We start from the raw sequence: 12383 nt of genomic DNA, 5'->3' as shown, positions 1-12383 counted from the left end.
CACTGGAAGTACGGTATGCAAGCAAAGTGTACTCTGGATAGGCTAGTGGATACTATGAATGCGCTTAAAGGAGTTTTCGTTCACCGCACGCAGGGTAGGCTAAGTACGAGGGCCATTCGAATGCGAGTCGGCTCGCCAAATTTCTCGTGAACTGGCGTCACAACGTATACAGCTGGATCTCAACTTGCTGGATAAGCAAGACGTGGTATTACGTCATGAGGAAAAAGCACGCGAACTTCGTTTTATCTTATTTGACGTGTAGTTTAATCAGGCCTCTTACTCAGGAGCAATCAGTAATCAGTATCTGCACAGCTTTGATCAGTGCGAGGCGTGTGTACGGGTGCTTCTTGACTATTATTTTGCGGTGCATAGTAGTGTATGGTGTTTGACGCAAGTAGAAAAGTAGCCATTTAAAAACAATTAAATGTAGGTGATATCGCATCGTTTAATACAAGACAGTGAAGACACAGACGTTAGGAGATTAGTCTGTAGCTCCATCTATCGAGTAAATTGGTACCGGTACCTAGGCCTATATCAAAGCTTTTGATTATTGGCACCTACTCGCAACAAGCTTTAACTGTATTTATGTACGGTATGTCTACCCTTTTGTTACCTGCTATGGGGTCGGGGATTAGATGAAGATATGTGACATGTTTTTACGGGCGGACGCCCTTCCTGATGCCATCCTCAGTTCAAGTAATGATGATGAAATGAATTATAGTGAACGGGGTTAGGAGATGGAAGGAATCGGCTGTGGCCTATGAATAAGAACTGTCCAGGCATTTACCTGGAAGTGAAAATGGGAAACAACAGAAAGCCATTCTCAGGAAAGCCGAACCCACTTGTTTCCTGAATGCAGGCAGAGCTTGGCTACTTACGCGTAGCGCGTTAACGCGCGGCCATTCATCTGTATCCCAGCGAGCGTTGACTTGTAAGGATAAAATAAGTATATGGATAGGTGGTTTGAAAAATGGGACCTAATGAGTAGATTTATTGAGGAATCTGTTTTCTGTAGACACTTATCAAGTTATTTAACTTAATTCGGCGTTCCTTGGTTGACAAGTGCGCTGAATGCGGCTTTTTCCACACCTGTGGGGTCGCGGGTTAAACCGCTGAAATTATGTTTCTGACGAAAAACCGGTAGGCCCATCGTTAGCATGTTATGTAGAAATGAATTCCAATCGCAAACTACACGAAATTTTGCAAAGAGGGTTGGTTACCTAAGTAAAGCACATATTTGCATACAATATGTTTGACATCAGAAATACCGGGCGAGTTGGCCGTGCGGTTAGAGGCGCGCAGTTGTGAGCTTGCATCCGGGAAATAGTAGGTTCGAACCCCACTGTCGGCAGCCCTGAAGATGGTTTTCCGTGGTTTCCCATTTTCACACCAGGCAAATGTACCTTAACTAAGACCACGGCCGCTTCCTGCCCATTCCTAGGCCTTGCCTTTCCTATCCCATCGTCGCCATAAGACCTATTTGTGTCGGTGCGACACAAAGCAAATAACATCAGAAATAAACACAATTTTGTTTGTCTTAAAAATATGGTTTGTTCAAGGCTTGATATCTATCTCCTTGTTGATTGTAAGTATGAAGACGCAAGTCACAAGAGAACTTTCCAGTCAGATGTTTAGACAGTGACTCGATGATGCAGGAATTCAAACCATATTTTGCTAATAGAGACACTGCAAGTATATATATATATATTTGTTTTGAACAAGTGATGCATTGACATGATAGGGACAGTTCTCTCTGTATAGTTACAATGGATATCAGTCTGATAACCTATGTTGTTCAGAGTTTTTATCATCGAAACCTATAAAATGAATGGCTAAAATGTACCGGTACTTAGCGGAAGTGGGGGTGGGAAATGGAACGCTCTAAAACGTAAATTAAGATACTTTTGGAGAGTCAAATAAATTCGAAAGAAATGTGAAAAGTCGTGTGATATTATTATTATTATTATTATTATTATTATTATTATTATTATTATTATTATTATTATTATTATTTCTTTCTTTCTTGCGAACCAGCCAAACTTAGGACCACGCCAATACCACTTCACTTCCTTCTAATCATCCCTTCTTCCTTCCTCTTTCTCCACAGTGCCTTCATTCTTTCAGAATGTTGCGCTCTTCTCTCTTCAGTCCATCTTCCCCCTCTGCGCTCTTTCTTTTCTTCAACCAGAACTTTTATGTTGGAAAGTCTTTTCCTGAATTGGTCTCTATCATGACATTCTTCATCTGCAATTCCTAACCTCCTGAGTTCTTCCTTCATCTGCTCGGCATATCCCCCCTGGCTCTTCAAGTAGTATATTTTATTACAAATTTGTTTATTTAACCTTGTTGGATCCGTTCTGACCCTGTGTCCATAGAATCGCAGCCGTCTTTTCCTTATTGTTGTTTCCAGGTCTTCTGTTCTTTTGTATATCTCCTTATTTGAGCGTAATCTGTAGTTTCCCTCTACCACCCTTGGGCCATAAATCCTCCTCAATATTCTCCTTTCAATCTTTAGTAGTTTTTCCAGGTTCGTTAGTGTTGCTGTTTCCACCCCATACAGAATCACTGGTTTTACCACAGCATCATAATGTCTTAGTTTCGCATTGATGGAAAGATTATTTTTGTTGTAAATGGCTTTGGTGGCAATGTTTAGCCTTTCCAACTTAAGTCTTCTATTTTCCATGGCCTCTTTATCCATCCCGTTGCTGCTGATAATTTCTCCCAGGTATTTAAACTGCTTTGTGACCTTCACTTCGCCATATTTCGTCTTCATTGTTCTCTTCACATAATTCCTGTCCGTGCTCATCATCTCTGTTTTCGTGAAGGAGATTTTTAAACCTGTTTTCTCAGCTATCTCCTGTAGTTCATTTATCTGTGTTATTGCTTCCTGTTCTGTCTCAGCGAAGAGTGCCAAATCATCAGCAAAGGCCAAACACTTGGGTTTGACATGTTTATTTTTACTACCTATTATAGCACCTGATTCATTATGTTTCCACAGTGTTTTCATGACCTTATCTAGAACCACGTTGAAGAGTGTTGGGGATAAGCTGTCACCCTGTCTCAGACCTGTTTTTATCTGGAAGGGTTTGCTGATCTCTCCTCGAAATTTCACATTGGATATGGTGTTTGTTAATGTTAACCTAAGTAAGTTGAGTGTTTTTTGATCGATGCCATATTCTCTCAAAATTTCCATCAATGTGTCTCTATCTATTGAATTGTATGCTTTTTGAAAGTCAACGAAAGAGATGAAGATGTTCTTTGGCCGCGCATTGTAATATTTGATTATCATTTTTAGACTCAAGATATGGTCCTGACAAGAGCGCCCTCTCCTGAAGCCACCCTGATACTCTCCCAACTTGTGGTCAATTTGCGGTGTCAGTCTGTTCAATATTATTATTATTATTATTATTATTATTATTATTATTATTATGTTCGGCTCCATAGCTAAATGGTTAGTATGCGGGGCCCTTGGTCACAGGGGTCCCAGGTTCGATTTTCGGGAGGGTCGGGAATGTTAACCATAATTGGTTCAATGTGCTGGCATGGGGGCTGTGTGTTTGTGTCACCTTCATCATAATTTCATCCTCATCTTGACGCGCAAGTCACCTACGGCCATCAATTCAAAAGAGCTGCATCTAGCAAGCCGAACTTGTCTTCAGACACTCCCGGCATTAAAAGCCATATACCATTTCATTTCATTATTATTAGGCCTTTAGTAGGCAATAGGTATGGTAAATAGATAAAAGAAAAGGTAATTATGTCGTAAAGACGGGTGAAGGGTCATCTCCGCCTTTTATATTAACATTTTAAGCTTTCTAAGTAACACACTCTGTCTCTCAGCCAAGTAATTCTGTTCAGAAATGACCACTTTTTAACAGGATCTATCTTTTAAAGCCAGTTTTAGGCAAATATATTTTATAAGAACTTAGGTCTTTAGAAATGTATTTTGTCTTACATTTCAAACAAAAGGAAATTGCAATGTGATACATTAAATTCCTATGAGCAGGTCTGAGAAGTATGGAATAACCAATGAATACCAATATCCCATGTATAATTCATTATTACAGGAACACCATAACAGACTTGCCATAAAGATACAGGGACATTGTTTTATCTATGACGGGGATTGTTACTGACCTGGTCGCTTCTGCTGTGAACCTGCCTCCTGCCGAGCACTTTGCCATAAATCAGGCAACGCTTGCACGGCACTGAGTCATTGAGTATAGAAGTATTTGTATTTAACCTAGTTCACAGCTGGTGCTGAAAATGTTTGCCCTTCACTGCTACACATTGCTAGCACCTCCTTATGAAATTGTTATTTACTTTGAGAATTTCCTCAGTACTGATTGACTCAATTTCAGCTCTTGTATAATCTTTAAGCTCATTTATAGTGTGAGGGTTTCTCGCATACACCCTATTTTTAAGAGTCCCCCAATAGATTAAAGTTGCATGGTGATAAATCTAGGCTTCGCGTGGGCCACACGTCCCTTCGTACCAAAAATCTGACGCAATTCTGTCATAGATGCTTCAGCAGTGGGAACAGTTGATATAGATGTTGATTCCCATAAGGAACCTGAAATATTTGTCCCGAATGAATAAATTTATAATATCAATATAAATGGTCCATTATTGGACATTATAAATTTTCCAGCTAACTTATTCCTGGTTGCCAGCGTTTCGCCCCCGTGGACTAAGTTGGGCTCATCAGTTGGCACCAGTGTTTGTCCAACCCATGTCTCGTTTCCCTACGGGGTCGGGTATGAGGCGAGATGAATCTGTAATGGCTTTTTAATTTTTTTTTTATGGCCGGATCCCCTTCCTGACATCAACTTCATCAGAGGAGATAATGAGATGAAATGAATGACGTGATACATTGTAGTAGGAAGAGGGTGAAACCCGGTGCCGGCAATAGCCTACTCCTGTTGAATAGCACCGAGGGGTCTGCTCAACGCTTAACGTCCCCATCTGACGGACGAATCACCATCAACAGTGTCATATGCCCTCACTCCATATGAGCACTGCGGAGAGGTTTGGAATTTAATCCAGGCTTTTGGCACGCAATCTAGTGATTAGAAATTGTATACCACCACCTCTCCTACCCTGCTGGCCAACATTCTGATGGTGAAAATCTTTTCAACCAACGGGACTCGAACCGGCTAACCTCAGTGTCAGACCATTTAGACTTCAGCACCTTAACGATCATGGCCACCAGGCAGGCTATCAGTTGGTACCAATAATGGACCATTTATATTGGTATTATAAATTTACTCATTTAGGACAAATATTTCAGGTTCCCCATTGGAATCAACATATATATCATCTGATGGCCAAGCAGGCATCAATTTTTGGTAATGAGACAATGTCTCTCATAGTGCATTGGCACTGCCAATGGCTCCAAATAGCCTACACAGTGGTTTCCACGGTATGCACTAGCCATGTGTCTTGGTGGGTGTGCTAAGAACCAACTGATGAGCCCAACTTAGCACACAGGGGCGAAACACTGGCAAGCAGGAATGAGTTGGCTGGAAAATTTATAATGTCCAATAACGGACCATTTATAGTGGGAGCAGTGGTGGAATCTTGTTGAAAGTTAGCTGACAAATGCTCTACATATGTCAGTTCATGAAGAAAGTGGTCAAGGATCTCATACACCTAACGCTCACTGTTAATTGTGCTCTTATATAAAGTAGGCCCAATAATTCTGTGTCCATTAAGTGCACACCAGGCTCCAATTTTTCCACCGTACAAAGGTGTTTTGAGTACAAAATGAGTGTGTCTCCTACTATAATACCTACTACTCTGAGAACAGATGTGCCCGTGCAGATGAAACCATGCTTCAGCAGAAAAAGAATAATCAATTTCAGATTCATTTCTCCAGAATTAACTCTCTGTAAAATCCAATTATAAAAATCTAACCTCTTATTTGGGGTCATATTTCCTTAACTCTTGTACCGCTGAAATGTATGTCTTTAATTTAAGTCATTTTACTGCTTTATTAGCAAAACTCCTACAAACATCTAAGACTTTTTTTTTTGCGGGGTGTGCTCTAGTCTCTCTCCAATCTTCTTTGTCTTTTACAATCATTTACTGAACCTATATGTTTGAACTTTTAGCTAGATTTTTTATTGTATTGATGCTAGGCTGGCTCTGTTTGAAAATTTCTTACAGAATTTCCATCATGTTTTCACACAAGATTTCCTGTACTTTATGAAGGTATTATGTATACATACATGCTCATGTTATGAAAATGGCATTGGAACAACATACTGAGCACAAAACATATGAACAATTGGGTCAGCTGAACCTTACGCTGATAAGGCTCTCAGTAGACTGCAAAGGAGGGGAACTTGTGGCACCGAGAAGTGCATCATGGCAAAGTGCTTGGCGGGAGACAAGCTCACAGTGCTGGCACTAGGAAAGTGACAATCCCTGTCTTAGATAAAACAATGTCCCTGTAATAGCCTTCTTACCGTATAGTAACTCTGGAGGACTGACTCTCTTATCACAGTCTCAGTAATTGTCAGAAGGAAGCTCTCTTTTAATTGAAATGTATTCCAGATATCAGTTTTGGTAGAGTTCTTCTTGCACCAACTAATGAATCATAAACGATAATGGATCTCACCTGATATTTTTCCTTGTTGTATGAGGACCCTGCAAGTAGCCATTTTTGAAATAGATGTCTTGTGGCTGTTCTTCACTGAATTCTAGTTGCTTTGATGGGTCGAAAATTAGTGCGTTGTTTTTCACTGATCAGCAGCTAGTATAATAGCTCTTTCTTGTACTTCCTCCTGAAGCTAGACTTTATATACCTACTATTCTTCATTGTGTAAAGCATTGGCAATATGACCTCATACTGTATGATAGTGTGCATTTCTAACTGTAAGTGATGAGCCAAACAGGCAGCATCCAAGGACTTGTGTCAGGTTTTATTCCCACCACAGTGGTTGATTAGCTGTTCCCATAACTCCTGCCAAAAGAGTTATGTACTGGAGCGATGTCTGCCACCACTTTTATGTTTTTAGTCCACTTCGGTGTTAATTTTTTTTTTTTATTTGATTGATAAATAGGGTTCCAGAGAGCAAGAGCTCTGTCAAGAGGAACAATACATAGATAATCACAACAATGGCGGATTAACGCATAAGGTCTAAAAGTGAGAGAGTAATAATAGTGGTTTTACATATACTTTAACTATCACAATTTACCTAATGGATAGGATTATATTAAGTGGATTATCATCAGAGTAACAATACAGGAGGAACAACTTTTTGACTTTTAAGATTTGGAAATGAAAATATCAGAGAAATAACTGTTACACATTTATAGTGCCTAACAGGTACTTCTTAAGCTTATTACGAAATGGCACAGTTTTAGAGATGATTGCTATGTTGTCAGGAATGCTGTTATATTCAGATATTAGTAAGTGTTGCACTCCCTTAGTGCCAAACCTTGTTGTAAAATTTTGATGAACATGTAATTTATTTTTTTGCCTTGTCTTATATGAATGGATGTCAGTGACTTTAGGAAATTCAGAGTTGGTGAACATTTTGTTATGCAAGACTTTATGAATAAGAAGTGATGCGTTTAATGAGATTAATTTCGTAAGAGGTAATATATTTGTTTCAGAGTACATTTTATTTCGAGAATATAGTTGATGAAATCCATACATAAATCTAATAACCCTGTTTTGTAAGACCTCCAAAGTATTTAAGTTATTTTGGGTTGCTTTGCCCCAAATGAAACACAAGTAAGAAAGTCGAGATTGTATCATTGTGAAATAAATTAGACGAAGAGTGTCAATTGTTAGTAGGTACTTAATCTTGCCAATGATACCAACCAAGACAGAGATTTTATTTTTTACGTTTAATATATGAGGTATCCAGGAGAGGGCACTATCAATTATTAGTCCAAGATATTTAACTTCTTTAACCCATTGCAACTTCGTAGTGCCAAATAATATATTTGTAGTTGCATTTAGGTCATTTTGTGATTTATCGAACATCATACACACAGTTTTTGAGTAATTGGCTGTTAGCAGATTTTTTCTCAGCCATTCATCTAAGATATAACAGTCATGCTGGATATCTGCAACTATTTCATCTTCAGAATTTGATGAATAGAACAGTGAAGTATCATCTGCCAAAAGTGATATTTTACCCTTAAAAGTACACAGGGCTTTGTCATTAATATATATAAGAAACAAAATTGGACCCAATATGGAACCTTGTGGTACACCAAAGCAGATCTTTCGTAGCTCACTTTTATTCATGCCAATCTGAACATATTGTTGTCGATTTGATAAGAAATCCTTAAACCAGAGCAGCGAGGGACCTCGCACACCTGCCTTTTCCAGTGTTGGAATGTTGAAGTTTTCTCATAAAAAATAAAATGTCATGTATCATATCTTGTACATATTTTAGGAATACACATTGAGGTTATGTGTTGGTAATTCATATTAATTTAGTCAAGTGGTTTATCTTCATTTGTTATAGTCTTTGGACATTTTGAATTGCTATGTGCGTGTGTGTGTCAGTCAGTTGTAGTCAACAGCTCGTAATAAATGGATGTGTCATGAAGCTGGTGTTTCAATGGTATAAGTTTTGCCCTAAACGCGGTGTAAGCGAGCAGAAATGAAGATATTTTCAACAGGTTATGGGCCCAGAGCTCCAGAGTGCCAAAACGCCGCAGTAAATTTCGGTCAATATAAGTGGAAATGGAGCAACGTGAATTAACGTCGGACGAAGCAAGTTGTGACATTATTGACGGTAAAAATGGCGACCTCGTGGACCGGTGAAGAAACACTGAATAGGAATGTGGCCAAGCTTACAGTGGAGAACTATTTTTCGTGGGCATTAAAGGTGAAACAAGAGCTGTTGTTGAAAGATGTATGGGAATCAGTAATAGGGTATGAGGATACGCCAGGTTGTCAACTGCCTCAGACAGAAACGAGACGACGAGCGCGAAACAATGTGATCGCGTTAGCGGTTATTTTCAAATATGTCGGAGAAGATTTTGAAAGTGACATTGCAGATATTGAATCAGCGAAAAGGGCATGGGAAAAACTGGACGAGTTGTGCAATGACGGAGGGCTAGTGAATGGTGCTATGACCTTGAAACAGTTAACTCATTTTGTGAAGCCGAAGGACATGAGTGTTCAAGAATACTTCGCAAAAATAAATCAACTTTGGAGGAGAACTAGTAAAGCCGGATACGAATTCACAGATCAACAAGTTGCAGGAATGATCATCGGAAATCTTACAGAGGAATATGCAGCTTGTATACCTTCCTTGGAAGCTGATTTGGCGAAACTGACTATCTCGAAGGTGAAGGCGAGATTACTCACGGAGGAAAGCAGAAGGAAACTTCAGCAAAATGGAGGAAAGGCTTATGACACTGGAAAACGTGAGGAGGATGAAGCTCAAGCCATGGTTGTTCAACAGAAGCGAGATATCAAGAAAGAAGACGTGGGACGAGGAAAATATAGTTGCTACAATTGCGGTAAACAGGGGCATGTATCTAAATATTGTCGCAGTACCCAAAAGTGCTTCAATTGTGGTAAGTCAGGACATTATTCAAAAGTATGTCCAACAATGAAGAGTGACGAACCATCGCAGGAGAGTAAATCAGTGAATGCGAGTGGAAAACTGGTAAGCTCAGAAATTATACATGTAGTAGATAAGGCGATGAGCATGGTCGTTTCTATGGGAGCTGAGAAAATTAAAGATTGGTTGTTCGATTCAGGTGCGTCCCATCATATGTGTCCAACAAAGGAGATGTTTACAGACATGTTAACAAATGTAACTGGGAATGTAGAAATAGGAGATAACAGTAAGCTGGATATTAAAGGTATAGGTAAGGTAAAAGTAAAAATGTCCACAGGATGGACAATTACATTTACAGACGTGTTGTATGTACCAAACTTAGGTGCAAATTTAATATCAGTTGGTAAGTTAACCAGCAAAGGTTTCAAAGTAGGATTTGCAGGTGAGAAAGCAGTGGTTGTAGATAAGAATGGAGATGAAACATTGTTTGTTGCAAACAGGAGGAATGATGTGTATGTAGTACAAATAGAGGGGAGAAATGATATTGTAGCTGTGAGTGACTGTGATCAAATGATAGATCAAGAATGTAATAACAATGTAGTATTTAAAAGTGTTGGGCAGGTTAGGTTGTGGCATGAGAGATACGGACATGCACATTCTGAAGCCTTGTTTAAATTGCCTATGTTAGAATTGAAAAGGAGTAATGACATTAATACTTGTTCTGTATGCATTCAGGGGAAACTAACTAACAAGGGAGTACCTAAGTCTTGTGAGCGTAAGGTAGAAAAACCACTTGATGTTGTGCACACTGATGTAATTGGAAAAATTAGTCCACCATCACTTGGGAAAGCTCAATATGTTGTAACCATGATTGATGAATACTCCAGATTTAATGTGGCTGTATGTATGAAAAATAAGGGTGAAGTATTAGAGGTATTTAATAGGTATCAGGCAAATGCAGAAAAGTTACATGGTGTAGGAATTAAGGTGGTGCAATCTGACAATGGTACAGAGTATACATGTAGCAGGTTTGAAGCACAATTGCAAAAATGTGGTATTACTCATAGGAGGTCAGTTCCGTACACTCCACAACAAAATGGATTAGCAGAGAGGCAGAATAGAACGATGTTTGATACTGTTAGATGTCTATTGATCCAGTCAGGGTTACCAAAGGAATTCTGGGGAGAAGCGGTAATGACAGCAGTGTACTTGAGAAATAGGTGCCCATCCTCAGCAATAAATTTTCAGATACCGTATGAACTGTGGTTCAATAGGAAGTTGGATCAGGAAGAAATAGGTAGATTGAAAGTATTTGGATGTCAGGCATGGGCTGTGAGGGCAGACAGCAGGAAGTTAGATCCCAGAGCAGAGCCATGTGTTATGATAGGGTACGAGGCAGGTACTAAAGATGGATATAGGTTATGGAGTCTTGAAAGGGAAAGAGTAATAGTGAGGAGAAGTGTCGTATTTGAGGAGCAGATATTTCCCTTTAAGGTGAAAAGTCCTGGAATTGATATCAAGGAAAAGATAAATGTACCAAAGGCAGAGGGTAGTGAAACATACTTTGACATACTGTGCACTGAAGATCCAGAGATAAAATTAGGGACTGAGTTAGACACAGAGGACGGAGAGGAAACATTGGCTGTTGAGCCAACGACCGGAGAGGAACAACTAGAGGTTGAGTCTATAGCAATACAAGAGCCAGGTAATAGTCTGAGAAGGTCAATAAGACAGAGGAAAGGTAAGACTTGTGCAGATTGTAAGGCAGTGATGGAAGTTAGGCATGCAAATATAGTAGAACCTAGAACAGTTGAGGAGGCTATGTCAAGCCAAGAATCTGGTAACTGGATGGAGGCCATGAAAGTGGAGATCAATGAGATGAGAAAGAAGGATGTTTGGGAAATTGTAAAAAGACCAGAAAATGTCAAGATAATTAGTTCTAAGTGGGTGTTTTCATTGAAATATGACAGTGAGGGTAACATTCAGAAATATAAAGCCAGGTTGGTTGCCCAAGGTTTTAAGAGACAGATGAACCTTAGTTTTGATGAAACATTTAGTCCTGTTATAAAGAGGAAAACAATGAGACTGTTAATAGGTATTGCAGTACGTAGAGGCTGGACTGTAGAACATCTAGATGTAACTAGTGCTTACTTAAATAGTGAAATCAGTTGTACTGTATACATGGAGCAACCAGAATTGTTTGTAGAAAAGGATGTCCAAAACTATGTATGTAAATTGAAGAAAAGCATCTATGGACTACCTAATTCGAGTAAAGACTGGAATGCTTGTGTTGATGCTATAATTAGAAGTCTAGATTTTAAGAGATGTATCAAAGAACCATGTGTGTATGTAAAGGAGTGTTGTATTATTGGCTTGTATGTTGATGACATTATTGCAGTAGGTGACAAAGAGGTTGTTAAGTTGGTTAAAATAAGGTTGGCAGATGAGTTAGAGATTAAAGATCTAGGGAAAGCAACAAACTTATTGTCAATAAAAATAGAACAGACAAAAGAAGGGGTTATGTTGAGTCAAAGTTTATACATTGACAAATTACTTGCTGATTTTTCCATGAGGGACTGTAAACCGAGTAGGACTGTTTTACCAAGTGGGTATTCAGCAGCTGAAAATGATGAGCAGGAATTTGATTGTACCATTTATCGCAGTGCAGTAGGAAGTTTGCTATATTTGTCAAATAATACTAGACCTGACATTGCATTTGCGGTAAGTAAAGTTAGTCAGAATTGTCAAAAACCTAAGATTAAAGATTGGAAAGAAGTGAAGCATATCATGAGATATTTATGTGGTACTAGAGATTTAAAGTTGTGTTTCAAAATTGTGAGGAGT

General features: G+C 39.1%; 1 protein-coding gene across 1 annotated transcript in view; it reads left to right on the top strand.

Annotated features, from left to right (window-relative positions):
• The first annotated feature begins 295 nt into the window (after positions 1–295).
• Positions 296–12383, top strand: part of LOC136875856 (uncharacterized) — a 289779-nt gene continuing 277691 nt past the window's right edge. Inside the window, exon 1 of the mRNA XM_068228203.1 lies at positions 296–592. The gene's annotated coding sequence lies outside the window, so the exon portion shown is untranslated. The remainder of the gene's footprint in view (positions 593–12383) is intronic.

Source organism: Anabrus simplex, chromosome 6, assembly GCF_040414725.1.
Source record: "Anabrus simplex isolate iqAnaSimp1 chromosome 6, ASM4041472v1, whole genome shotgun sequence".
NCBI classification, from domain to species: Eukaryota; Metazoa; Arthropoda; class Insecta; order Orthoptera; family Tettigoniidae; genus Anabrus; species Anabrus simplex.
This window is presented reverse-complemented; position numbering and strand designations above follow the sequence as displayed.